The sequence below is a fragment of the Rhinolophus sinicus genome, linkage group LG04, assembly GCF_036562045.2.
Source record: "Rhinolophus sinicus isolate RSC01 linkage group LG04, ASM3656204v1, whole genome shotgun sequence".
NCBI classification, from domain to species: domain Eukaryota; kingdom Metazoa; phylum Chordata; class Mammalia; order Chiroptera; family Rhinolophidae; genus Rhinolophus; species Rhinolophus sinicus.
Window position 1 is genome coordinate 18880732 of NC_133754.1, and position 27690 is coordinate 18908421.

The window sequence follows — 27690 nt, forward strand, 5'->3', positions numbered from 1 at the left end:
CATATATTTGAGTTTCCTAAGCAACTATGTTCCCTAGGAAATGGGTTAAACTGCTTCTATAGAAACTATTAACTGAGCAATTCCTCCTTCAAACCAGCTTTATGGAGAGAGTACAAGAAAATGATGGACGGATATTTTCTGCTTCCTCAATTCTAGAGATTTTCTTGTGGAGTGTTTCAGAACTATACTGGATAAATGTGAACCCACATGTCCCTAGGTTTTTATTACTTTCCTGCTTATTTCATTGCATATCATAAAGAGGAAATACTGCTGCAAGATGGTGTTTCTTCATCTGGTAGGTTTGGAAGACTAGGGAAATCTCCCAATTTGCTTATAGGACTAATTTGACCTTTTTTTCCTCCTAAATAATGGCACATAAATTAATATGCTGTGGCTTTGGGTTCAACAGAACATTGCATTAACCTGCCTCATAATGAATTACATCTTACCATTACTGAATTGAGTTATTTTTATGCATTATTATGAGAAACATGAAGGTACTTTTTTTTTTTTGGTACTTTTTTAATATAATTAAAATCCACACATTAATTAAAGTATGTGCATTCTTATGATTTCTGTTCTTTATTCACATCATCATGAAAATTAATTCTTATTACTACTTTGATCTATTCAGTCAACCGTTAAACATCCTGTATATTGCCCTTTTTCATTAACTTTAAGACAAGTTAAGATAAGCAGTACAGGAGTAAAAATAACCTAGGGCCAAGGTATTTGAGAACTAGCAAAAGGAAGGAGAGAGAGTTATAGGAAAATAAATCTTTATATGTAAAATTCTTGGTCCACACTTTGGTGCTTAGAGAGTAAAACATTAAAAAAGTAAGAAATAAATGCACTTGTTTCCAACCTATTTTATTCAATAGATTATCAGCCCAATGAGGTCATGTGGACAATTTTGTTCCTAATTCCTCATTCAGAGAAGACAATCATAAGTGTCTGTTTAATAGATTTAAAGAACTATGTGCAAGACAGACTGAATTGTACACACTGACAAATATCTTGGAAAGCTGAATCAGCTTATTTATTCACTGTGAGAAATATTTGTTGCTTTTCTCTACACTGTATTAAATTTATAAATATTAGTACATGAAAGAAGGTAAAAATTCACATAAATAATCATCTCCTTCAGTTGAGCACTATTCAGGATTATAATTGTATGCATTTCCTTACGCAGATGGAAGGGGACTGAAATTTTGCCACCATAAAGCCGCCTTTTAGGATGCTGATTTTAAGACTCAGAAGGAACATTTGACACTCTCTCCAATATCCTGCCCAAGATATTCAGACAGAAAAACCTGTTTCAGGAAGGAAATCTTTAGGATGTTTGCCTTAGCCTAGTTTGAATTAAGTATGATTAATAGAAGGGCTTCAGACAGGGGTCCTTGTGTCCCATGGTTTCTGGGTTGCCTAGCAGGAATTTACCTGCCACATATGTTTCCCTCTTCCTCAACTACCTGTAAATCACTTATTCTCACTTCTGAAATCGAATACCTCCTTCTTGCCTTCTCCTTTGTCCAAAATGTTATATATACCCAATGTTGCCTCACTGTCTTTGGAATTTTCATACTTATGTGGATTCCCTATGGGTGTATATTAAAATTTTATTTTCTCCTGTTAATATGTCTCTGTTAATTTGATCATTAACCCAACTAGAAGAATTTAGAACGTGTGAGGAAAAGTACAAATATATTTTTTAGATGCCCAAGACATATGTGCTATAAATATATACATATTTTTACTTAAATAAGATACATAGTATTATTGGAGTGTATATACGATGTTGACAATTAAGTTTGTGAACTCATCCTGGAAAAAGTGCTGCATGCCTCATTGCTGAATATCATTGTGGTCACCTTCGAAATCCTCCCCTCGGGAAGCTATGAGCTGATTTTCTTTCTACCTCTCTAATTCTTCTGGCTGGTTTAATGATCAAATTGGCATGAGACAGATTAACATGAGAAATAACGAAATTCATTACCCATGTAATGAATTAAGAGTGAAAACAACAACTATGTAAAATGGAGTGACTATAACCACGCAGCTAAAATAGTTAGCATGATGAAAAGTCCCATTCTTGTTCTAACTAGACTGGGCACTTTTTTTTTTTTTAACTTTGCAGTCCTGAGTCAATGCCTGGATATGCATCTGGGCCTCCAGATAATCCTCTAGCTACCCCCTGAAGGACTCACACATTCAGACTACCAGATTACCCTCTGAAGAACTTACATACACATACATCTGACATCTATTATTATTATTCTTACCATTGACAAAAGCAGATCTCCCGGCACCCATCTTCCGGACCACTTGCATCCATAATCGTGACTGCCTGTCAGCTGGCTGACAACCACCCTGGACCAATCCTAGGCTAGGAATGCCGGCCTGATAATTTTCAAGAATATACTTTGTACATAAGAGCTTTTAACTTTTCTCTCTTCTTCAGAACACTGTTGGGATTTTTGCCAGCTGTGTTTCCAGTTTGCAAACTCTAAGACCTTTGAATAAATCTGTATCATTTATTTCTAGCAAAGCCTCCAGACTTTGTTTGAGTGTCTTCGACAGTACATATGGGTGTTCCCTAAGAATATAGAGCCTAAGACAAATCAGTCAGTTGGGTTTATATACCATTCTAGACTTACGAGAGAGAGGCAAGGGTCTGGGACTTCAAAGAGAAAGTAGACAATTTACAGATAGAAGATAAAGAAAAAAACACACAAAAAACACAATAGGTAAACAAATTCTTGTCAGGCCAGTAGAAACAATGAGACACAGAGGGAGTCCAACAGACTTTGGGGGTTCCTCTTTGTCTGCCACAATTAGTTTAGACCATGCTAAGGGTTTGAGCAGGTTTTTCTATCTGAATTTCTTTAGTGCAGTAAGGGAGAGGGTTAACATTTCTTGCTGAGTCTTTTATTCCTGAAAAACAACCAGCTTAAAATAACCAATGTCCCAAAAGTCATATTTTGGGGTGTCAAACTCTTCTTCCCCTCACAACATCATTGGTTTCAATGTGTCAGACATGAATGTTTTACCAGGAAGTCTTAGACAAAGTAAAGGCACTGAGCTTCACAGTACCTTGAAGTCATTTTTACGAGTCAATATAAATGTTTCTCTAATAAAGTCAAGGAAAACAAAAAAAACAAAAAAAACAAAAAAAAAAATGAGATAGCCACTGATGGATGAGGTCATTGCTCTTCTTGTTTATGGGTTCTGACCACGTATGTATCAAGAATCATGGATGGTGTTTATTTTTCTGGAATAGACAGCTTGACTTAATCTAGTCAGTCCTGAAAACAATATTAAATATAAATTCAGAATAAAGTTTACATTATATCACTATCAGCAAAATAGCAAATGTCCAAAAAGTAGACAAGGCTATGTTTAAACTTATGTATGATTGATTAGTGTTAAATTCTACAGAGGATAGAACTTTTCTCCTGATATTTCAGTTTCTACTATTTTTCCAAAGTAGGGGAAACATATAACTAAAACTATATACTCATGAATCTATAATGAATGCAGATTTAATGTTCGACAATGTTTGTGAATGGGAAAATGCAGCCATTCTTTTTGCACTAACTGCTAATTTAGGTTATATCCTAACAAACTCATTGCAATTTCAAAAAATTAAAATACTCAATCCAAAGAATTTAAAACTATCTTGTGATATATATGGTAATGCTAGACTTTTTCCCATTGCCTTGAATTTAGAACTTAATTTTCTTAAAATTTTTATGTTTCTTAGCAAATTGTCAGTGCTACCAGATGAAAGAAAATTGTTAAATTTCTGAAAAGACCATGTGTCTTCTCTTTTAATGTTCATCATATGTATATTTTCCAGGAAAAGTAAAAATTTGGCTCCTACATACATATAGATGAGACGCTTAAAGATAATTTAGTTTATTCTTATGTGTTCACCAATGACTATTCCAATGAGCAATTTCAGATTGATGAAAATCAATCCTGTTTTTCACAGAACTCTATATAAACAAGTGGCTGTGAAAACTTTTTAGCTAATAACTGTGCAAATTTATTCATTGCATGAAAATTATCTCTCAGTTAATCTCTACTATCACAAAGCTAGAAAGAAATTCCAAAGATAATTTATCCACCCCAGTGTTTTCATATAAGAAACTAGCTGAATTGTTAAGATCACTAGTTGCCTTTCTACCTTTAAAGATATTTACTCGAAAGCTTGCTGAAGAAACATCATGAATATTTGATATCATCGAAAAGTAGTAAGAAGTTTAGTACAAAGATTATGAAGTTGAAAAAGACAGAGTCTCACTCATTTTTGTTGTTGTTGTTGTTGTTTTTAATTTATGGTCTTGGCAAATTATTTCAATTATCTTATACTCAGTTTTCTCATCTGTAAAAGGACAATATTAGTACATCCTCATATTTTTTATTGTAAGAATTAATTGACATAATTCATGTTGTGTTCTTAAAAAGTATCATGTGTATTTATAATATTGATCTTACTCTCTCACACACAAAAAAATTAAATTAAATTTAGCTATCTAAAGATGCGATGTCAACCAATTTTTCATGTAAGCTGGGCATTTATCTATGAGATATTATTTAGGGGTAAAAGTGGTATTATTTAAAAATATTTCATACTTAAATCATAATTACCACATCAGACTCCAAAGAGAGCTATTAATAATTTGAACCAAATTAAATTCTAAAAAGAAAAATATAAAATCTTGTCTAATTTGTGATATGGAGTCACTTCTCAAATATATTGTATAAAAAAATTACGTCATATGATCATTCACACACACACAGAAAGGATTCCACGGGCAACTATGTTTAGTAAGCACTTACTGTTTCCCAATTAGAATTTGAATAGTGTGTTATTATATTAAAGCTTGGGAGAAAAATGTTCATTCAAGTTGCCTGATTAATTTTACTCAAATGGCATTTATCATACTTATTTGACAATAGAAACTTTTCCCCCCCTTTGGAGATTTATGATTCATATATTTTGGAATCAACATTTTGTGGAATACCTTTTACAAAATAAGGCACATGCTAATTTTAAACAAGAACTGTATCTATGATTTTTTTTGACAATAGCTGTCCAAACTCTACTTAAAATTTCCAAGGATGAAGAAACCATTGCCTCTACAAACATTATTCTGTATTTACACAACTATAAATATTAAGAAATTTGTGCTGATATTTAACTGTAATTTACTTCATGTAATTTCTACTCATTTGTGCTGGTTATGACCTTAGTTTTTAATCCCTCAGTCCCCTAACAGTCATTCTAATATTTGAAGATATAATCAAGCTTCACTCTCTAGCTTCTAGCTCTTTTTTCCCCTTCAAACTAAATCTTCATTCAGTCATTTGTACCTTTCCTAATCAGAATTCAAGTCAGACCATAATCACATTAATTCCTGAGGTATTAGGAAATGGTAGGAATTGTACTTGCCTTTTCTGATTCCCTTCCCTCCCTCAAAAGCAAGGTTGTAGCCCCATGTGATTTTTTATGTCCTTCCCTGCAGGTTTGAGCTATAAACCAATCTGAGTTATTATATTAGCTAATGACAAACATGGAGTATGGTGTGTCCTAAAAGTTATTTTCTCTTTAAGGGGAATCTTGATGAGCAAAACCATTAAAGTAAAAACTAATTAAGTTCTAATAGTGGGGTTAAGTTATATTTTAGTGATATTATATTTTATAAAGAGACTTGGTTTAAGGCTACATCAAATCACAAAATTGAAAAACCTTGTGATTGTAACTACCCAAAGGGGTCATATTCTTTTTAAGACTTACTGAGACAGACTCTCTACTTTTCCATAGGGTTTTGCTTTAGGTTTAAAACCCCATGGCCATTTTGGTCAGAGAATATTGGAAGAGTATGAGAACGCTGCAATTATCCACCCTATGCTTTTCTGGCTGACAAAAGTAAGCTCCGAAAAATTTAGAAATTTGCACAAGGTTATGTTATTTTGTTCACTATGAATATGCGTCTTACTTAAATCTAGTCATTCTGAGTCTTAGGAACATTTTTGTTCCCTTAACTCCGTAAAACTACTATTAGTTGATGTTTGTGGGGATGAGGTGTTGTTTTAGACAGTAGGTAATTTAATCTGGAGTTGATATATTGTCCATATTGGTTATATTCTTCTGCATGGGGAGAGCAGTTTTAATCCTTCCACATTTTAAAAGACACATTACTAGAATTTATATGTCCTGTGGAAAACAAAATTTGCTAATGATGACATTAGAACCATACAAGTTGCCTTTGAAATATGTGTGTATGCTCTTTTTGAAAGTTAATTTCTATGCAACCACAAATGTAATTGGAACTTACAATTAGTAGGCAGGTGTCTGCCTTAGTGAGCCATTCAAATTCAATAGCATCTAATGGCTATTTGATTGGTATCATCAATACAATATGCCTATCCAAGCAGAAACCTGTATCATTCACAGCAATTTTAAAAATTAACACAAATTGTGTTTTAAGCCAAAGGGTTAATCACTGTCCCTTCTCTCAGAACAGAATGGATAATAGTTGTTCAGGCAACTGTGAGATATATTGTTTGGTGCCTGGGTTACTGTGATTAAAACAACGGCCTTCAGTTTGCAGTGCCATCAGCCTGGTACATGTCACTAATACTGAAATCATTTTTTAGAGCAGAACCATATACCCATCTTCCATTGCAATTACTGCAGAGGAGGAGATTGAGAAGTAAAAATGAAACATTTCAAGGATGAATGGGCACTGAAAATTGGTAAAGTGGCAGGGAAGTCTAAGTTTGAAGAATGAAGAAGCGAATGTACATAGAAAAAGCAGTTTGAAAAACATGAAAAAAAAAGATATTTTGCAGAAACATCTGTTTGCTGTTGCTGAAAAAATTTAGCATTTAAATGTTCTCATTTGGGCTCTGAAGTTAGCACTTCTCTGAAGTAGTTCACACCTTTGCTATTGCTCCTGTTCAGCTATAGATCATTTTATGCAAGGCTGATTTTAACAAGAAAGTGGCGCATTAATTTACAATGTGTTGGGTAGTTTAAAAGTGGCAAAATCTAGGCTTTTATGAAATTTTAGAATCTGAAGGAAATAGAAATACTTATATAAAGCTCTAAAATACTGGAATGGCTTCATGCACAAGAAATTATACCCTGATTAACATCATTAGAAAATTCAGTTATTAAAAAAAACTATATATATATATATATATATATATATATATATATATATATATATACACATAACCTCTAAGCTAGTGAATTTTCTAAGACTCTGCAAAGTCTCTGTTCAATAGGGAAGCAGATGAAACCTCAGACATCATTTAGCAATAACTTTTATATATTTTTTCACCTGCTTGCTCTTGCGCTTACTTTTCCCAGCAATTCTCTACCTCCTCTCCTCTCTCTTTTCATTCTTTTGTTTCTTTTTTTTCTTTTCCTTTGCTATTTTTCTCTCCATAGCTCCTCTTTTTTTTCTGTCTCTTAACTTTGTAAATTTCAAATATTTTAATTGTGTTTCTATTAAACACGTAAACTTGATAATGAGAGCTCGTTCACACTCTTTTTTTCCTCATAAAAGTAGTTAGTATTTTGGAATTTTATGTTTCTGAAATATCTTAATGTTTTATATGCAGTAAAGATAAGCAATGGAGCTACCTGGTCATTTTTACCTTGACCTATAAAATTTTTGCAACTACCAAACTAACAGGCTAAATTGACTCAAATTTATAGATTCTGCTTCATTGTTTAATTGAATGAAGACTTCCCAATTAAAATCATAAATATGAAATTGGGTCCTTTTATTTTAAATGATAAATATTGAAGCTGTTAAGGAACACTCTTCATACATGCATTACTCTCTCACCCAACGTACCATGAAACCGAGTACCCAAATAGAACAGAAACAGTCCTTCGGTACTTTATAGACTAAAACCATAATATGTAGTAGAAAAGGAAGATTTTGCTTGTTTTACGCATTTGGGATAGACACCAGCCTTCCAAGTATAGTGGCCTTGGAAAAAAAAATGATGTGGGAGGCAGGTTTACTCTTCTTTTGATATGTTTGTACAGGAAAATTAAGGTAAGAGAAAGTATTAACACAAGGTAAGAAAAATATTAGGAAGAATGGTAAAAATGTTCATGTTTTCTAATGATAACAAAAACTCATGGGTGGTGATGGAAACAGAGAGGCAAACACAATTATTGCTGATTATGTACATTATAAACCAGATTATGTGCTGGATTGAGCCTAGTTGCTATAGCATTAATTATCAGTCAAAATCCTTATCTGCTGAGCCATTGCCCAGACAGGAATGAACAAAGGGTCAAGGGCCATGCCTGGCCCTTCACAGGATCAGCTCACCCTAGAAAACAAAATTAGAATATATAAGGATTATTACCTGGATGTGTAATAGTTTGTCATATTTACAGAAACATTCTTCAGACTGTGTGAACTGTTATTGTACAAAAATGTAACATATATAAACAAAGGTATATGATATGATAGATGAGATAGATAGATAGATAGATAGATAGATAGATAGATAGATAGATAGATAGATAGAATTGACGGACAGATAAAGAATTAAGAGAATGGACTTTTCACTTGAGTCACAGATTTGCAGAATTTATACCATATTCAGTTTTTACTTTTCTCACTCATAAATAATATCCCAATACCTAACGGATTTACAAACATACTTTATCTCTTACTTGGAGTGAAATTCTATAAGTAATAAATTCTACCAAACTGGTAATGTTTTTCTGTAAAGCAAAACTTTTGAGGATATGCCCATTCTTACAGATGTCAAAACTGAATGAATACAAAGCTACAACCCACTAAACACAAAAAAATAGTTTATTGAGCCTCTCAGGGAACAGAGAAGCATAGGTAGAATAATTTATTCTTAAGTCAGAGTGATTATGCTTTTTTTCTGAACTCACTTAAAATATATTTCCATTAGGCTAAGAATATGCTTTGCACTTAAATTACAAAGGATTAGTTCTACACTGCTTTTCTTGGTTTCCTTTCAACTAATCTGTCAATATCAAATTTTTTGCTCATTCTATCATCTGCTTTTTATTCATACTTGACACTTATTTTTATTTACTTTTTCACCTTTTGCCTTTGTCTTTTCTATGCATTGCTTTTCCACCTCTAATTGCAAAGCAATGCAAATAGTTATAATGTATATATAAACTTCTGCTTGCATCCAAATGCACTATTAATTTGGTCCAAGCTTATTGAATCCTGAAAAATTCAGATAGATTAATTGCATATTCACTCATTATATCTGAAATTCACATTTCTTCCTTTACTTAGGGGAAAAACATTCAATACCCTTCCTGTATGAGAAACCACCTTCTGAAAGGGGGATAGTAAACGACAGGAAATGTAAAAGAGAGACTCTAGTGACTGATAATGTACACGGATGAAAAATGTAGAATGGTTTTATTTATAACCCATATGGATTGGTTTTTAAGGTATTTTCCCTCAGCCTCAAAACAAGCATCTTATACTCTGCTATGTAATGCTGGGACTGGGACGCTGGAAAACACATTTCAGGTTTTCAGGCAGAATCCTTGCTAGACTCTGCTAACACAGGGAGCTTGAAGGAGACCTAAATGCTAGAGGAAAAGGGACCCTTTTCCTGTGAAACTCCAGCAGTGGTTCTTCAGTCTGACAGAGGCAGTTTGTTCATCCAACAGCAGTTGGCTTCAGATTGAGTTACTCCTATATTCCCAAAATATATCCCATCATCCTTCCTCAAGAAAACAAGTTGTGACCTGTTGAGCCCCTTTCTCATAAATCAAATGCCCAGTTTGACAGAGCCCTCAAAGTTTGTAAGGCTCAGTAATCCCCGAGTGGTGGTAGCTACTACATCTTACAGTTACTACTTAGTATCCCCTTTTTGTCTTTTCCTTTCTCTAATGCTTGCTTAACAATTCCTTATATTAAATTCTCTTGGTTAAAATAATGACGTTCTCTCTGGTCTCCTGACAGGAACTTGCTTGGTGTACTATTTCTTATTTCGGGCTCCTTATGTTAGCTCCTAGCTATGTGTACCTAAGTGAAAATATCTAGAGATAAAAGTTGGAGTTTCATTTCTCTCCTCAACATCCCTGCATTTGCAGTTTCCCTTAAAAATACTGGATAATAGGACTGATTTGTGCTATTTTCTTCAGGTAAAAATCTGCAACTTACAAGTACCCTACTGGTTTTTATTTCAACATATGTCTTCATTGTAAAAAAAAGTGAATCATTTATATTATAATCTACTTCAAGTAATTGTATTTGAAAAAGTATACATTACTGTATCTAAAGTTACTATAGTGAGCTATATTTAGATAGAAATACTATTTAGACTCACTGAATAAGAACCTTAAACAACAAACTGTTTAAGTCACTCATTCATTCAAAAATATACATTGATTATGTGACAAATATGATCCTTCAAGGGATGAAAAACATGTTTCTTTTTTTTTTCCAAAGATTTTATAACCAGTGTATAGGAGAGCTTGACACCAGATCATATGAGCTTAAAAATATATCAAACACACACTACGACTTTTTAAAAATAGTAAGGCAAAGGAAGATAGGGCATGCAGGGAAAAAAATACAAAGGAATTTGAAGAGCAGTATATAGTATTTGTAGAGTTATTAAGGAGGACACAGGATATTCAACAATCAAAAACTTTGATGTTTTAATGATAATGGTAAATGTCTAGGAATGCAGAGCAAGCATCAAAAATAGCCGTTCCTCATAAAGCCTATCATTTATAGTAATTTATGTGATTTATTCTTCTTGGATTGTCTAATGCTTCACAACAAACAAAACTTAGTGGTTTAAAACAACAGTAATAAATTATTTAGCTCCTGAGTTTGCAATTTAAGACCTTCCTTCTCTGCTTTAATCAATTTGAGATGCAGCATTTCTACTTGAGATGATGAAAATTTTCAGATGATTTGTTCACATGGTAGGTACATTGACACAGGTAGTCGGTTGGAATCTTAGCCGCCGTTAGCAGCAGGACTCGAGTTCTCCTTCACGTGGGGCAGCATGAGCTTCCTCACAAGATGGTGGCTGAGTTCCAAGAATGAGTATTCAAGAGACAGGAAGTACAAGCTGCCAGTTCTGTAAGGCATCGGCTCTGAAACAGGAACTGTCACTTGTTTATACTTTTTGTTTAATTAGTTGCCAAGTTGTCATAGATTCTAAGGGAGGGGTCACAGACCTCACTTTTCAGTGGGAGCATTACCTAAGAATGTGAAGCCATCTTTCATGTACCACATATTTATTCTGTAATATATGTATATATCTTTTACTTATGTTAGCATATATTCAGGTAATCGGTTTAGAAATGTCAACAGCAAAACATCAAGAACAGTTCACAATTAAACATTGTGTCTGCAAGTTACATAATTCATTGTTTAAAGCATGTAAAATCTATCCATGGTCACTACCTCCAAAACTATGCATGGGCATTTACTGCTACATTCTGAGCCAGTGACTCCTGATACATCTGCACACAGATGGGTAAGAAGACTTGATGATAAGTAAGGACGTGGAGTGTTCCATTCCTCTTGTCTTAATATTTTTAAAAAGTCAAAGTGTGTGTTTAATATATGGTTTATCATCACTGCTGTTTTCTTATCCATGCTTACTAACCTTTCCACACAATGTAAATTCCAGGATGGTAGGAGTTGTCTCGCAATGTATTTCTCAACTAATGATACTACAAGTTTCTGAAGTAACATTAATAATCATAATCAGAGTAGATTGACAAGATGATAATTATTCCCATCTTGGGGATTCTAAGGAAAATCAGTAGTACATGCAGTTAAACTGGGTATTATTGTGGAATATATATTATTTCACTTAACTTTTTTTTTTCTTTCTGACTGATGATAGTCTTTGTTATTCACCATAATTCTAATTCTGCTTTAGCTGTTGATTTAAGGATATTTTATGACATCTGGGACTTACTTCATATTAATTCAAGAGGAAAAGAAATGGGTAGGCATATAAATTAAACAATGTGGGCCCTGAATTGATAATTAGAGATTAGTTATACTATTCATTATACATGTGTATATATTTGAAATTTTCCATAAAAGGTAAATACAGAAGTTTTACTCATAAAAATGGTGAAGGAAAGGCATATGAGTAATAATGTTGGATTTAACTTTATGATAGCAATTTGTTAAGTATCACTAATCCTAAAAGATTTCCAATTTTTAATTTTCAAAAGCTTTTCAATCCTATCAGTTTTCAATCTCTGTCAGTTTAATGATCTCTGACTATTAAGAAGCAGCTAGTATGTGTTGCTTAGTCAAAGAGAAGAACCTTAAGACATACTAACATAGTTCATATCTAATTGTCATTTAAAATCTCTGGATTCTAGCTATTCTTTTTCTTGTATTCCTTGTAAAAATGCCTATGTTTAAACATGAAGTTTTAGTCCCCTTCAGCAGCAAAATATAGTCTTCACTATGTAAATCGATGCAAGACTGTCACATTAAGCCTGCAGCCAAACAAACTAAAACAATATGACCAAAGGTGATGTTATATTTCACATATTAATGAAGTGTTACTTTAAGAATAAAAGAGGAACCAAGGAACTGTTTAACTATTAACACTATTAGTCCAATATATCAAAACAAACAGCTTCCCTTCATACATATTTAAAGACTGGGGAGATAAACTATTTCAACAACAGGCTCTATTCTTTCTGTAACAGACAGGATAACCCTCTATAGAACAGGGCTATTGAGTTGAATGGCTATTCAAGTGTAGTTTCACCAGCTGGAATGGACTAAACATTTAGATAGAAAATAATAGTGATTTGTTTTCTTTTCTACAGAGTAAGATAACACATTTTGCAGCCATGCTCGAGACAACTCTACCGTGTTTATTTAGCTACGTGTGTTTCCTAAGTATTTAGCTACTACTTATGAAAATTTACTTACATCCTACTTCACTTGGTCAGTGGAAATGCATTGAATCTCTCAGTACCCACCATACTCTGGTAATGCTTTGGGGAATAAATCCTACTTAATTTTACAAAGAAGTCAAAGACATGATGTAAGAGAATTTAAGATAATGGAAATAGAAAACTTTAGACTTTATGAAAACTAGCTATGCTTTCTAACTATGCTTAATAGTGCCTATCTACTTCTTGGAGGTTCAGATTTATCAGAAAAATATGAGAATTGTGGCATTATGTGGCTACTAACGGTAAGAGTTTCTGTAGCTTCTGTAACAAGATAATGATGATTGCTCCAGCAGATTAACCCCAGAGAGAGATGTTACAGGAGGGCTATCTCCTTATAGTTCTGGTAATCCTTGGGTTGACCACCTGGGCATGTATCGTCTTCTATGGACATGCCTGAATTGGATATAGGGGAGAATGGACAGATTGTTGGCCTGCTAACTATAAAAAGTCATTGTACTGTTTACCAAACTATCACAGGGTTTATTTTCAAGACAATGTAAGTGGTGTTTTTTTCATGAGAAATTATTTCACAAATTTAATATAGGATTGTTTTTGCATCCTGGAAGTTGTAATAGGCATATGTTTCCCTATTCCCTATTCCTATGAAAGCATGCCACGAAGCCTTGTCCATTATATATAAACAGACATTAAACAACTCTGAGAAGTAGAAAAACGAAGGATGACTGACTGAGACCTCAGGTCCTGAGGACAACATGCTAGTGAATTTTGATATCAAAAGTACAATCCCTAAAAAGAAAAATATCAATAAAATTAGAAAATTTTACTTTCTGAAAAACTCTAAGAGGATAAAACCCAAGCCACAAACGGGAAAAAAATTCCAAACCACAAGTACAAATCAAATAAAAGATTAGGATCTAGAATATATGGAATTCTCGAAACTCAATAGAAAAAATAAATACAAGTAGAAAATGGGTAAAAAACATGAAGAGACATTTTATGAAGGAGTATATACAGATGGCAAATAAGCACACGAAAAGACGTTCAACATTATTAACCATTAGGGAAATGCAAATTCAACACAATGAGAATTCAACACAATGAGATATCATTACACACCTATTAGAATGGTTAAAACTTAAAAAAAAAATAGTGACAACACCAAATTCTGGCAAGGATATGAACTGAAACATTTATACATTATAGGTCAGAATATAAAATTGTACAGCCACTCTTGAAAACACCTTGTCAGTTTTTTGTTTTGTTTTGTTTTGTTTTTTTAAACTAAACATGCAATTTCCATTTGGCTCAGCACTTACATTCCTGGACATTTATCCCAGAGAAATTAAAACTTATGTTCAGAGAAAAATCTGTACCTGAATGATTATAGTAGCTTTATTCATAGTAGCTAAAATAATTTTTCAAAAAAATTTAAACAGCTCAACTGTCCTTCAGTGAGCAACTGCTTAGACTAATGGTGGTACATCCATACCATTAAACAGTACTGAATAATAAAAATGAGCTATTAAAGTATACAACACTTGGATGACTTTCCAGAGAAGTATACTAAGTGAAAAAGCTAATCCAGAAAGATTACATACTGAATGATTCTATTTCTATAAAATCTTGGAATTACAGAATCATAGAGATGGAAAACAGATCAGTGTTTGCCAAGAGTTTGTGATGGTGGAGAGTAGAGTGTCAGTGTGATTATAGTGGGCTAGCATGAGGGAGATTTTTGTGGTGATGGAATAGCTTGTTATCTTGATTGCAGCGGTGATTATGCAAATCTACACATGGATTAAAGGTGACATTGAATTATATACACACATTGTACCAATGTTAAAGTCTTGGTTTGGATAATGTACTGCAATTATGCAAGATGTTACCATTGGGAGAAACTCGGTGAATATATAGGGCCTAATTCAATATCTTTGCAATTTATTGTGCATCTGTAATAATTTCACAATTATAAAAGTTTAAAAAATGGTGTATGTGATTTATTTACTTCAAGTCTGTTCCATATACAGTAACCATACTCAAAGTTCTTTCCCATTATAGTTTTTAAGTCCATTTTATTGTTTTTGGCTTCCTTCCATCCATGTTCCCCATCCTATTAATTTTGTGATTGCCACCATGAGGCAATCTGAAACAAAAGGCTCAAATCTTAAAAATAACCTCTAATCAGTAATAATAGGCTTTAATCTTTTCTGTGATTCAGAGTCATTTGCTTTAATAAAGAATCTTACAAGAACTTTGTCTCTCCTGGCCTCTTCAGTCTTCAGTCATCAATATTGGTAGCATAAGTGAAGTTACTCTGTAATGTAAAACTCACGTTGCCCTGGCATAAGGGTCAGGCAGTGTGAGACGGCTGATTGGAGGGTTGGGAAGCTAGCGATGTTCGTGCAATGACAAGTCACCTGATAAGTCATCATTGTTCATAATTTGAAAGGTAGCCCACATTCCTACTAAGTTTAAAGTTCTATTAAAAATGGCAGTAAAGAGCCAGAGTTAGTGTGAGGCTGTTGTTTTTGGTTGTGTGATATTATCTGCCGTAGATATCAGTGAGCTTTCCTGTTTTAATTGTTTTGGCTTTGGTGTTTTAAAGACATCATGTCTTGTCTGTACTCTAGTAAAAATTGCTTCTAAAGTTAACCACTCTTTTGCCAGAAGGCTACAAATTACCTCAAGCACTTTTACCGTATTTCCCTGAAAATAAGATCTAGCTGGATAATCAACTCTAATGCATCTTTTGGAGCAAAAAATAATATAAGACCTGGTCTTATTTTGTGATAATATAAGAGCAGGTCTTATTTTACTATAATATGAGGCCAGGTGTTACTTTACTATAATATAAGACCTGGTCTTATAATATTTTTTGCTCCAAAAAACACATTATAGCTGATGGTCCGGCTAGGTCTTATTTTGAGGGAAACAGGGTAAGTATCCTTTAATGCAATGATCATGTATATGCCAATATAGTCAATATTAAAATTACTGTTCATGTCAGTTGTTCTTTGAAACAAATAACAGAATACTCATTTTGTATGTATAAAAGATTTGTTATCCCAACATAATAAATATACATGTTGGAAGTTCCAGTGTTTGTTCAGTGGCTCAATAATGTCAGGGATCAGGGTCAGCATCATTATGGAGCTCTTGGTCATCTTCCCCAAGGTTACAAGATGGTTTATCGCATCTCTAAGCAGCATAAAAAATGTCTAAAACCAAGAAAGAATTAAGAATTGTGGTATGAAGGAGTGGTGAGACAGCTTCCGAAGCTTCTTCTCTCTCTCTCTCTGTATCTCTCTCTCTCTCTCTCTCTCTCTCTCTCTCTCTCTCTCTCTCTCTCTCTCTCTAACATTTTTTCAGAAGTTCTCTCTACTGGTAAAACTTCCCTTTATATTTCTTTGCCATCCCTGGTCATACAACCATTCCTAAACTAATCATTAGCACAATGAATGAGTTCATTTTCTAGAGATTATTTTCCAATATCTGACAAACTCCAGAAAGAAGGAGTTATAGATGACCAACAGTAGCTACCATACCATGAAAACAAACAAACAAAACATTAGAGGACAGTAATGAGTCCTGATAAAACCTAGAGCACCTTAATTAATATAACAGAAATTATATGTGGCAAATACACTAGTTTTATTAGAAGTGGTTTGAGTTCCATTCTGATACCAATACTTAGTACTTAGTCAAGATTAGAATTTCTAGAATCTCATAAAATATTTGATGTTACAATCGGCAGGCATATTTTTCCCCATTCAAAGTCACTACATGTTATTGTGAAGTGAGATGGTCATATCTCCACCTCACCCTCCCCTATCAATGATGGAAGATTTGAGGAACAATTTGTTATGATAAATATAGTACCATAGTTACTGGATCTCCTTTGATAATCATAGTTTCAAATATTGCATTATGTTGTCTTTTATATCCATGTTCCCTATTTTTTTCTAATCTCTCTACTTGTGGCAATACTTAACAATATTTGGATAGGTGATAAAGTACCTGTGTATAGGAAAATAATGTTTTGTTAAATTTAATAAATATATAACTCTTCTGCATTAAAAGAATCAATTCTTATGCTAATGATCCTCATTCATTTGGTGTAGTTATAAACAAGAAAATATTCAGATTTTTTTTTTTTTTTAATTTCTCTAAAGAGCAAAAGTCCAGGGTGGCTTCTTATTTTTACATGTCCCCCCTAGAAAAAATATTCTGACCTTTTGGAGTATGTCCCGCCCTCTTTACTAATAAGTCCAGATGTGAATGGGAAGAGAGATTGGAAGTTGGAAGAGAATTGCCTTCTTCCTCAAGCAGCTAGACAGGTGGTATGTTGTTGGGCTGATTCTTTTTACTTCCTCTCAGCACAATGTAACAGAAGTGCACTGCGTGGAGGAATTGGAAAACTGCAACATACAAGAAGCAAGGCAGCTGGCTTCCCCACCCTCCAGGGTTAGAAGCCCATATATTGGAAGAAAATCTAGTAACAGTGATTTATTGAGAAACTTAAGGTGTCACACAGAACTAAACCCTAATCTATAATCACCTCCTCAAGGAAAAGACATAGCTTATACTTTTTTAAAACATAGACTAGCACTAAAGTTGAAAGTTATCATGGTTGCATTACATACATTTTTTTCATTGCTCAAAGTAGTAGAAAAATAGAAGCAGAAATTTGTCCTCAAACCAACTGTTAAAGGTATTATACCATGGTTTTGGACATTAAGAAAAAAACACATTATTTTTCATTGGATTTGTTTAAATACTTGTTTAATTATATAGAATTATTAATTTTATTATAATGATCATATTACATATCATATTGAACACTACCATCAGTTTGAAGAAAATGGCTGTTTTTCAAAGGTAAGAAAATAATCCCCAAAGCATGTGCCAAATCTACACATAACAAAAACAGAAAGGGTTGTAAGCCAGGTGAAGCCAGGGGTGGAAGGTTGTAATCATATATTATTTCCAGGTAAATACTTTCCAACTGTCACTGGGAGGAAAAAAAATAAACTTTTGTTTATGTTTCTTTTAAATTAAATTCTTTAAAAAAATGCTTTTCCTGGTGATGACTATGTTAGGCATGGATAGTTTTCTAAGTTTTCAAAATGAGGACTCATAATGCCTGATTTAGTAGTGTGGAAAAATGTTCATTTTCCTTTACAATAATGGAAGCAGATTCATAAAATCAATGTGTTTTGGGAAATATTAAATTATTTTCTTCAAGGTTCATGAAAATATTGACAGAAAAACAACAACAACAACAACAACAAAAAACTAGTTGGAGAAAGAACAGAGGAGACAGCAAATCTTCCACCTTGCTTTCTTCATTCCTTTCCTTATCTAAAAGGACCAGCCTAAGCATTCCCTGTGTCCTTCTACCAAATCTTGGATTGTCTGATATTAACATTCAGCTTGACCAGCCATGTGTGTAAATCTTCGGCTAGATAAGCACTAGCTAATGCAGCTTCTTCTGTCTATGATTGCTTATTCTGAATTTATATCACTGAATTCAAACATAATCTTTTACCGTTACTAATACTGTATCAGAATGGTCTGAAAATTTTTTACTTTCTCATTTCTGATTGCTCAGCCACTGACATTCTATGGAGAAGGTGACACATAGATTTCTAAGCAAAGCATAAAAATGGAGACATGTTATCTGAGCAGTCACACTGATCACAACAAATAAAACAGACTGCAAAAATAGATAAAGTGTTTAGTCTAATAGGAGCTCAGATCCTAATTCTCCAATGACCTTCATAGTCAGAAAGGATTACCTTTGGAAGTAAACACTCTGAGACAACACTTTCTTACAAGCAGTTGTTATTCAAAAATAACAAAAAACTTTATATGACACTTTGCTAAATAATGGATTTTATTAAAACACAGAGGCTTATTAGTAAGTTAACAACATTAAAATAGATTCTTTCACATTTAAACACTAAGTGTATTTTCCTGTTATTGCTCAAGTTTCTATTCTAAAAGTGTAAGAAGTAAAACACTGCAAATAGCTTCCAAACCTTTTACAATCTTTCCCCACAATTAAAAAAACAAAAGTGAAACAGAATCTATTCAATTCCTACAACTTCTTCAGAAATATTAAAACATACATGGTTGTACAGTGCTTTATTTTATTTTCAAATTAATAATGTTGCTCATTTAATGAGTAATGTATTATTGTTGTTATAATGCACTTCATTTTTTTGTCCATGATGATTAGCAAAGTTGAAATAATATGTAATTTTTCATCAACTACAAAGATGATTAACCTACTGATATATAAAATGATAGCAACAATTTTTTTTTAAAGTAAAACAAAACAAATACCAACACATAAACTAGTTGCTAATAAGGGTAATTGGCTTGACAATTCATGGCAAAAAAAATATAAATAAAATGTAGTTTCTTAGGTATAAAAACATAGCACATAATTTATAATAGTTTACTAAAATGATCACATAGCTAATGACATAGACTTATCCAAACCTTTTCCACATACATAAATTGATGCCACTTCCCGAGGAAGGGATAAGTTTGTTAATACTTTAGTATTCCTGTCTCCATAAACATGGAAAGTCTAGCTTGATGATGAGGTTTGTAGAAAAGGAGGGAAGGAGGGAAGAAAATAAAAAACAGCACAAAGTCCGTCTCTTTCTTTAGTATCTCCTAAACAAAAAGTTAATAGAAAAGTTATAACTCTGAAAAGAATTTTGACCGATACTTTAACCTTATGAACAGATACTTATAACATCTGGACATCAGCCATCTACACGTCTGATGAATTTGTCAATCCATGGTAGGAGTTGAGAGTGAGAAAGAAAAAGGGAAGAAGTAATGAATAATGAACATAGGAAATAAATCTGGAATGTGTTTTAGTAGTTAAGTGAAAAAAGAGATGACATTTGTGTGTGAAATTGACACCCTTTACTTTTCTCTGCTCTATAAAAAGTTTTCTCTACCCACAAAATGTCTGGAGTTTTTTGGAGTGTGAATATTTTAAAAGCACTAACGGAACTCTTGCTATCATCTTAACTGGTTTGTTCAGTCTACCATTTTCCCTTTGCCAAAATTGAAGAAAGCATATCATAGTTCATGGTTAGCATTACAAAATATTATTCTGATATCATAACAATAACATTTAGTTTCATTATGAGATAGCACATATATATAAATGGTCCAATTCTGTTGGACCATTTATACATGAAACTTGTAGCTTTTACGGAGAAGTTGTGGAAATGATTCAGTGGATTTATAGCAAGAACATTTTTGATGCTGGGAGGTTATAAACCAATAGAAGGTTATGAAGAATAAAAACAGCTCAATTTATAATCAGGTACAGGGCTTCTAGGTAGTCAGATGTTTCTCGGACACACTCTTGCATGGCATAAGACTAACAAGGAGTGGATAATTTCCCAGGGATTCCTGATTGGCTCTCTCTTGTAGGTATAGCATTAAGTTGTACTTCTGCATCAAATGCAAGATTATGAAGATACTTTTGATATATTTGATACCTTACTCTTCCATTTATTTTTGCAGAGCATTGTCATAACTATTCCATTTTAAAAATAAAAGCACTTGGATATTATTCAAAAAACATTAGTAGTTCGTTGTTGTTGTTTTTTTTGGTTTTTTTTTTTTAGTAGAAATGTATCAGTAAATAGATTTTAGAGTAGATACCAGGATCAAAATCATTTCAGTTTTATAGTCTTTCTACATTGGTTGTCACAAACATTAGGAAATGGAAACACTTAGATAGCTACTGAATGAAACATCACTATTATAATATAGTTTTATCTTTTAAGTCTTCTTATGCATTGTAAAAGAAACTAGGTATGTAATCAGTGAGAATAGAAAATAATATCTCGCTATCTTTACGAGTTTTGTTTAGCCTCTTTTTTTAATTAAAAGGACAAAGCATATTAGACTAGAACAGCAAAATATGTATCACTAAGATGATTTTCTATGTTCAGAAATCATAGCTACTGTATTGGGCAGCTGCAAAAGAAAAGGGCAAAATAGCCATGAATTCATAATGATTCCTAATTTATAGCATATCCAGAGAAATAAGCCTGGTTACCACAGAGTGATAGAGAATGTGGTTTGAATTGTATTTTGTTCACTCTGGATCCTAAATCCTGATTATAATTGTAATGTAGAATCCCCCAAACCAGAGTTCAAATAATATCTGAAAAATTTCTAACACCTTTTGACGTCAAAAGTGTTGACCAATAATGTCTGCATTGTCTACAAATCCATTTACAATTGGCTATAAAGCATATCTAATGACTTCTGTCATAAAGATCCACTTTCTTACTAAAATGTCAGTCAGAACGTATATACTCTAGAAAGTATTAGGCTATGTTCTGATATAAGTTTACTTTTCAGAAATTAACAATATTTTTGTCAATTTGTTTTTTGTGTGTATCAACAATCACATAAATACCTATAATTTTATGTGCTTTGTTTTTGCACTAATCAGTGTTTTTTTAAATAATTTTAAGTAGTAAATCTTCTTCAAATAAATTCTATGGAAATATTTTTTCCTCCCAGAGTATTCTGCAAAATATTCCCTGCTTGCTTTGTACAATACCAAGGACTATACAATGCCTGTCTTTCCATGATCCCCATCTCACTTTACAAGGGTATTCTCATTAATAATTGTAAAATTCTACATCTACATTCTATTTTGTAAGTGACACTTTGTTTCAGAAGTCCAGCCGAAGACAGATTCCTGTATTGTGTAATTCCTTGATACTCCTTGAGTAACACCTTTAATTTTTCCCTAGTAGATATGATTCTAAATGTAGGAGTACCTTTTTTTTCTTTGTCACCATACTTAATAATATGAGAATACAAATTTAAGTTCAAATAGAAACCATACAATGCCTTTGATTGTTCTTCTTTCTTTTTTTTCTGTTTTTCTTTTTCCAACAAGACATGTTTCATTACTCTATGATTTCTTAGGTTTGGTCTCATAGATACACACATAATATTGATGTAAGTATTTCTGTATCTCAGATGTTCTTTGGTAAAACATGCAGCTTAGGGAAGAAAAATGTCAGGAGACAAGGAAGGCTTCCAAGTAGATTTCAATCTAATAGAGACTTTTAAATTGACTGTTATACTCCTCAAACTGTAGTCTTTGCATGTATTACCTGACGGGTAGAAGTTCAAATTAATGGCAGGCCTCCAAGCCTACGGAAGGAAAATCTTTGGGAGTTGGGTCAGGAATCGGTATTTTAAAAATATCCCCTGGTGATTTATGTGCATTTTAATGTTCACAAAGTATTGGTTATGCAGTGAATTTAAATTAATTTTAAAATAAATTTTCTATAATATTTGTATAATAAAAATATTTTGTGATCTTTAATTGTTCTATTATGTATATCATATTATAGACTATATACATACATACATACATAATACATAGGATCTATTGTATATATATATATATATTATATATAGCATATATAATGTGAACACTAAAAAAAATAGAACTTTGTTAATAGCAATCTAGCTTTCTGACATCCTAGAAAAGAAAGAGGTAAGTGGTTTAAATCTATTAATCTAATCCTTACAACTTTAAACTTCCCAATTGCTCTTCAGGTAAATGACTCATAACATTTCAATCGAAACATCAAAGATAATTCAAACAAATGTTGTCCAAGTAAGTAGTCAATGGTTTCTTACATTTGTGCATGCTATTGGCCAAGCTGAAAGTACTGCTGCTGCTACTACTACTACTACTAATAGTAATAATAATAATGGCTTTTCGTCATAACAAATGTAATTTCTGTTAGCTGATACGTGACATGAAGACATCCCACATCCTATATTCACTAAGATTTTAAAATTAAATTTTGGGAAGAGTTAATAAATAATGGATCTCTTATTTCATAGCTAAATAACCATTTAATATTTTCTAGTCTGTCTAATTCCTTTATCCTTCATTATCAAAATAAAAGCTTTTTGAAATTAAGGAATTTTCCAGAATATAATTCCACAGAAACAGGGATCATATTATTCTTGTTCTTAATACTATTCCTAATATTAAACATAGGGCCTGACACATAGAATGTTCTAAATAGGTGTGCATTGTATAACTGTATCCAAATCTGTGTCTGTTTAGAATGACATGTTTAAAGAATTCCTGTGTGTTTGAAGAGTGTTTTGCAAAATAGTAGTTGAATAAATATATATTGAATTGAGTTTTATTTATATTACCATATTTAAGAGAAAATTAATCAATTGTAAAATTTATGTATAGATGGTCTAGTACTTATATAACACTGACATGTTCATACATTAAAGACTTATTGCATATATTATCTTCAATATAAACAATATTGCACTGACTGATTTTCAATTGTGCTCATTGCATAAACATGTATTTATGCCTTCATGCCAATTTGTGTGCAACACATATATCCAGATGGAATGCATGGACAAACACTTTCATTTTAATTGCTTTTCCAAACAAAAAAGTTACATGAAATAAATCAGATCGAGTAAGAGTAAATTGCTTTCCTGTGGTAAATTTTTTGAGAACTGCATTCATGTATGACATTTGAAATGACATTGTCTGAAAATAAACTCAATTTAGTTAATAGATTTTGGTTTATAAAATTACTGAGACTTATGAATGATACAGTTTGAGAGCACTACTTAAAATTAAATAAAATTCAATATGTGACTTAAAAGACAGTTCCAAAATAGAATCACCTTTAAGTTAGTTTGCTGTATTTTCTGCTTATGGAACAAATACATAAAGAAACTGGAGCAGAAAATCAGTCACATTAAATTTACTACCATCAGAAAAACCAAGCTAAGCTAAAAATACCTTCAGTTTTCATATGCAGGCAAAGTTTCACAGATTAACAGAGGCAAATAAAAATTATTGCTAGTTCTAGTACATTTGTCCACTCAAAATGAAGCTTAAAAATAATTTACACATCTTTAGTAATTTACATATATGTTACATTTATTTTCCCATGTCAAAAACTTAAATAAAATAAGCAACTTTGCAGAGTTCGTATCTCTTCTATTCCAATTAATTGTCTACATTATATGATTTATAGAAATGTTAACATTTTTAATTGTTAAGAACATAGCATAATTCAATTACCTTAATGTTTCCTGCTCTTTGTATATTAGGAACTTATATACATACATATATATATATATATATATATATATATATATATATATATATATGTGTGTGTGTGTGTTCCTAATGTATATATATGTATATATGTGTGTATATATATATATATATATATATATATATATATTTCAGAGGCCATATTGTTCTATTTTATTCAGGATATACAGCTTGCCATATGTATAGAGTTAATGTTAAACTACCAGTAATGCTGTTTTAAAAAGCAAATTATAATAAACATTGGGTATAAAGCACTAAAACTGTCAGGAAGCAAATGTCAGTAGTAGGACTGCAAACAGAGTTGAAAGTGTTGGTCTGGGGAACTCCAAAGTAGTCTGACCTTGGTGAATAAAGCCTGTCTGAATAACTCTTTCCTAACTTAAAAAAAACTTTCTAATAATTAAACATAAAAAAAGTGCAAAGCAACTTGGTTCAATCTTGATCCATCATTAATTTAATCTTCTGTATTTGCATTGATATCTATTACCACTGTTCATTTTATCTCCATGCTAAGCTGTTTTACTGTCCTTATAGTAGAATTGCAGAATATAGATTAAAACTTTTCCAAATGACAGTAAGGCATGCTTTGGTGAATTTTCTTTTTCAGTCAATTTTTTAAGGATTAAATACATCCTGATTTGGGTGGACATTGAATTAGACGACTCAGATGTTGTTGAGTATGACCCACAAATGTGCAACAATATATGATACTTCTTAGAAAACCATTGTTCTCTAAGTTTAAGAAGAAAACAAGGCTAGAAGTAGTTGCCAATTTCCTCAGACTAATTTTCTGTATTACTTTGGATCACTCCTTTAAATGGTCTTGGTGCCAGTTATATCTATCTATCTATCTATCTATCTATCTATCTATCTATCTATCTATCTATCTATGATATAGATATAGATAGATATAGATTAAAGTAACTTTAAGCTGACCATTCTGTAAAACTGTGAAATATATATCATTCTGCATCTTACCTTTGGTGGATTAGATAATCCAGCCCAAACTCTCTGCTAGAGCTCCTAAAGAGAGAACGTAGTATAATTTTCTTAAGAAGACTGCTATACACAGGACATGAAAATATTCAGGAATATGTGAGATGGGGGTTAAGTCTTACAGTTCTCCATCCAATAAACAAGAAATACAACAATATATTACAACTAATGGTCAGCCTATAGGGCTCAAATCTAAAAACACTTGGTTTGTGTAAAAATGTTCTTTAAAATGTCCAGGCGGTAAGGAGACCAGCACAGAGAAGACATTTACTCTACTGAATGAGAATTGGTGTGAATGAATTTAATCCGGGATTAATGATTTGTAAGATGGAATATATTTGTGAGTGAAATGGTTTGGAGTCTGTCAAGTAGTCTGGAATAGTCATCTTGTGAACCTGGGCCAGCTTTTCAGAGAGGAAGAAATATACCCAAACCAAGAACTAGTGAAAGACTTGGATCTCATATAAGAACATGATTACACAAGGCCAATGTGGGGGTTCACCATTGACTAAGTAAAGTCATATCCTCCACTAGTCTGGGGCAACCATTGGAGCAGTGATAATACAATAATAAGAACAGTTATAGAAAAGTCTATTACCAGGAGAAACTTAGTGTCTGGGAAACTTGCTGTGAGCTTCTCTGGGGAAAATGAAAATGGAGCCAGTGGGTAGAAGAGCATTATGGAATTTCAGGTGAACTTCGGAAATATTGCACAATATTAAGTATTAGAATGGAAGAATTTAGGATTATTTTCTTTCAGTTTAATAAGAATCCAGGAAGAGTAAGAGGTACAGCATTGAGGACATTCTCTGGGGTGGAATCAGACAAACCTACATTCTAATAGTAGCTCCACCACTTACTCTCTGTGTGATCTCAGAAATGGTTGCCAGGTAGGAGGGGGGATAGGGGGTTGGGTGAAAAAGGGGAAGAGATTAAAATGTATAAATTTCCAGATACAAAAGCAGTCATGGGGATGTAAAGTACAGCATAGGGAATATAGTCAATAATATTGTAATAACTTAGCATGGTGTCAGATGGGTACTAGACTTACTGGGGTGATCACTTTGTAAGTTATGTAAATGTTTAATCATAATGCTGTACACCTGAAACTTATATAATATTGTATGACAACTGTAATGGAAAAAAAAATTTAAAGGAAGAAACTCATCTTTAAGTTCCTTACTTGCAAAATGTGGATAATGACAACTGCCTTATAATATATTTGCAATGATTAAATGTGATAATATAAACACAAAATAGATATTCAAGTACTGCTACTGCTGCAAATATCACTGCTGTCACTTCTTTAAGTAAAATGAAAAGTAAAACAATTGACGTTCCCAAACCTTAATTTAAAAAAAAAAAATCATATTTCAGAGAACAGATTGTTTGAATGTCACAAGTTTTCTCCAAAGACTTTCTCCAATGAAGTAAGGTTCATTGTAAATCATTTCCTCTCTCCATACTGACATTTATCTTAAATTTTCAGATGACTGAAAATATTAACTGGGTACGTATACATTTTCTAAGACAATTGATATAATTATTTCACAAAAATATTTATTGCTTACCCTATAAATTAATAATTTGTGATTTAAGTAAACCACAGCAAATGTGTGGCAATTTCACACATTTCTTGATTTTGCTCACAAATTCTTCAAAGGAGCATCTACAAATAAACTGGATTCAGAAAAGAGTTATGTGGTAGCCAGAGCTGACAAACCTAGAATGAGATAGGTAGGATTACTAAACAGAAAGACCTTGGCTCTGACTTTCAAAATCACAGTTTTCAGCCTTACTTTCCTGGATATTCCCCTGCATTTTTTCCATATACTCTTGATTCTAAAGAAGTTTACATATTGTATTTAGACTGAAATAAAAAAACGGCTGGAAATGGATAAGTATTACCTTTGCTAACAAAAATAGAAACTGTATTTTAACTTACCTTAATGCTTTAAAGCAAAAATATATAACCACAATTCAAAGATGTTTTGGAAGTGACAAAACATATGGGGAAAGCAAGGGACCATAGACCAGTGTGTCTGTTTAACTGTGTTCTATGCTCTCAGGTCTGAAACAAATACCTCCTTTACTCCATACCAAACCTTGTGAAGTAGAACTTTCATTACAACTTTACACATGAGAAAATTCAGGCTAAGAGTTCAGGTGCATGCCGAAGGTAACTTAGCTCATAAGTGGTGAGGGTAGTTAGTATCTCAAAGCAAGTGTACCCGACCTTGAACCCGAGGTACTTTCCACTCTTCCTGATGCTCTAGGTATGTTCAAAGAGTAAGGATGGTTATATTTTCACAACCCTGAGGGAGCAATATATTATTTAAAAAAAAAAATTCATGCACTTCAAGAATATACTTGCAAAGTTCATTCTTGTGATCTAAACTTCAGTCTCCAGGAACTACACACATCTAGCATATGTTCCTTTTTGCTTTTCAATTGTATTTCCCAAAGCCGAAAGTGTTCCTATCTTTCCTCTTTTTCTCCTTTCAGGCAAGAAGACTACTATTTATCTTTCAAAATGGGGCTTCCTATTGCC